General features: G+C 50.9%; 1 long non-coding RNA gene across 1 annotated transcript; it reads left to right on the top strand.

Moving 5' to 3' along the window:
• Positions 1 to 289: 289 nt before the first annotated feature.
• LOC144488467 (uncharacterized) lies at positions 290 to 982 on the top strand. Its single transcript, XR_013496580.1, has 2 exons — positions 290 to 827; positions 921 to 982. It is a non-coding gene; the product is annotated as an uncharacterized LOC144488467 (long non-coding RNA).
• The last annotated feature ends 1751 nt before the right edge of the window (positions 983 to 2733 follow it).

Raw genomic sequence — 2733 nt, 5'->3', positions numbered from 1 at the left:
CGGGGACTGAATAGGAAAGTCTGTGACCCAAAGGGAGAATTGGCGCTTTAGCTGATTGGGGGAAAAGTGCAGCATTTTCCAGCGCTGGGCAAAGCCTAGAGAGAGAATCGTTCAGCTTTCCCCCGGGGGGAGAGAAACCCAAATCTGAAAAAGGGGAAGGTAGAGAGAGATTAAAACTACAAGTCCCACAATGCATAAAGATATTAAACCCCGGAAATCGCCCTGAATGAAGATAAAAGGCTCCATCCCAGTGTCAGAGAGAGAGATTCTATTTCAAATCACCTTCAAACAGGACATTTCACATGCTGGAGGTCAGCCCATTCTGTGTCAGATAGAAACAGCTCCAGAAGGAGAAGTGGGGGTGAAAGGGGGAGAGGGATATGATTGAATATTTATTTATTTGTTAGCAGCAGTGGGCTGGATTGGAACCTAACCTCAGCAGAGTGGAGCTGAGGAGGGGCAATGTCTTTGTGGGTGTGCCGGTGACCCAGCGCCGTGTTGTTACGGGGCTAATAATGTGAATTGTGAGCGGCAGCGACAGTGTGGAGCTGCTGGCTGGCCCAGGATACAGTCAGCAACCGCAGAGAGGGTGGGAGCACAGAGAGAGAAAAGCAGCAATCTCCTCTAGACTGCTAGAGAGTCCCCAAGACTCACAGCGACAGGGACAGACAGAGAGGGACAGGACAGAGAGGGACAAGAGAGAGAGGCAGGGACAAGAGAGACAGTGACGGACAGACAGAGTGAGAACAGCAATCTCCTCTAGACTGTCAGAGAGTCCCCAAGACTCACAGAGACAGACAGAGAGAGAGACAGGAACAGACAGAGAGGTACAGGACAGAGAGAGAGCGGGGCAGGACAGACAGGGACAAAAGAGAGACAGGAACGGACAGACAGAGAGAGAGACAGGAACAGACAGAGAGGTACAGGGCAGAGAGAGAGAGCGGGGCAGGACAGACAGAGAGAGACAGGGACAAAAGAGAGACAGGAACGGACAGACAGAGAGAGGAAAACAGCAATATCCTCCAGACTGTTAGAGTCCCCAAGACTCACGGGGACAGACAGAGAGATAGAGACAGGGACAGATAGACAGAGACATTCTCTACACCCTATGGCCACCAGTGGGCTGAAAGCTGAAGGAGGCCAGCCTCACCCCTCTCTGGAGCCCTCAGCATCTCTGTGAGACATGGCAGAGAGGTGGGGCTGGCAGGGCAGAGGGGGCTAGCAGCCAGCGAGGGCGGAGTGGCAGCAGGGCTTCAGAAAAACCCTGTCATCTGGACAAGAAGAATTAATCTGCTCCTTCATTCTGGGATTGAGAGAGACTGGAATATCTTCACTCTTCAGCTTTAAGGAACCAGGACAGCATTGCCATTGAGCCGGTGGAAGATTTGTCTGTGGTCCCAGCCTGTGTTTGAAGGGCCTCTCTCACTGGGGCAGCTGTGGCGGCTTCAGCCCGGCATTGTCAGCGCTGAATGAATGACTGGAAGCTGCCCTCACTCAGACTGAACTCAGCTGGAAGTTGGACAGAGTTTTCCCTCTAAGTGCTGAGCTCAATGTTTCGCCTTGTGTCCTGGGTGCTGTTGTCTCTCGCCCTCCTTGTCCTCTTACCCAGTGCTATGGGTTGTATTAACAGCCTGGTCTGCAAGCCCAGGGTCTGCCGCGAGTCCATCTGCATCAAGGACATCTCCGCCAGCATCGACCACAGCCCCACCATCATCGACGAAAGCTCAGACATTGTGCTGCGCTATCGAACCCCTTACTTCCGAGCCACAGCCCGGGTGTGTGTGCCCCCCATCCTCCGGGCAGAGACCTGGGTGGTCGGCTGGATTCAAGCCTGCAACTACATGGAGTTTTACAACACGTACGGGGACCTGGGCATGTGAGTATGTGAGAGCGGGGAAAGGGGAACTGGGGAGAGGGTGGCAGGGAATTCAGAGCCCCTACCACACACTAACTGGCACAGGAGGACCTGGGCATGGGTGGATATATCCACATGTGTGTGTCAGAATGTGTCTCTCTGTGTCAGCGAGTGTGTCTGTGTGTCAATGTCTGTGTATCAATGTGTCAGTGTGCGAATGTGTATGTTTGCCAGCGAATGTGTATCAGTATGTGTGTCAGTGTCACTGTGTGTGTGTGTGTGTCAGTGTCACTGTGTGTGTGTGTGTCAGTGTCACTGTGTGTTTGCCAGCAAGTGTCTCAGTGTGTGTGTATCAATGTGTGTGTCAGTGTGTTAGTCTTGGTGTGTCAGTGTGTCACTGTGTGTCTGTCAGTGTGTGTGTGTTTATCAGTGTCAATGGGTGTGTGTCAGTGTGTGTATCAATGTCAGTGTGTGTCACTATGTATGTCAGTGTCAGAGTGCGTTTGTGTGTCAGATTGGGTGTGTGTCAATGTGTGTGTGTGTCAGCGTCAGTGTTTGAGTGTGTGCATGTTTGAGTGCACATGTCAGGTTGTGAGTATGTGTGTCAGGGAGTGTACAAGTCTGTATTTGTGTGTGGGTCAGGGAGTGTATAAATCTGTATGTGTGTGTATCTGTTTGATTTATTATTGTCACATGTATTAACAGTGAAAAGTAATGTTTCTTGCGCGCTATACAGACAAAGCATACCATTCATAGAGAAGGAAATGAGAGAGTGCAGAATGTAGTGTTACAGTTATAGCTAGGGTGTAGAGAAAGATCAACTTAATGCAAGGTAAGTCCATTCAAAAGTCTGACAGCAGCAGGGAAGAAACTGTTCT

Source organism: Mustelus asterias, unplaced genomic scaffold, assembly GCF_964213995.1.
Source record: "Mustelus asterias unplaced genomic scaffold, sMusAst1.hap1.1 HAP1_SCAFFOLD_1597, whole genome shotgun sequence".
Classification (NCBI taxonomy): domain Eukaryota; kingdom Metazoa; phylum Chordata; class Chondrichthyes; order Carcharhiniformes; family Triakidae; genus Mustelus; species Mustelus asterias.
This window is presented reverse-complemented; position numbering and strand designations above follow the sequence as displayed.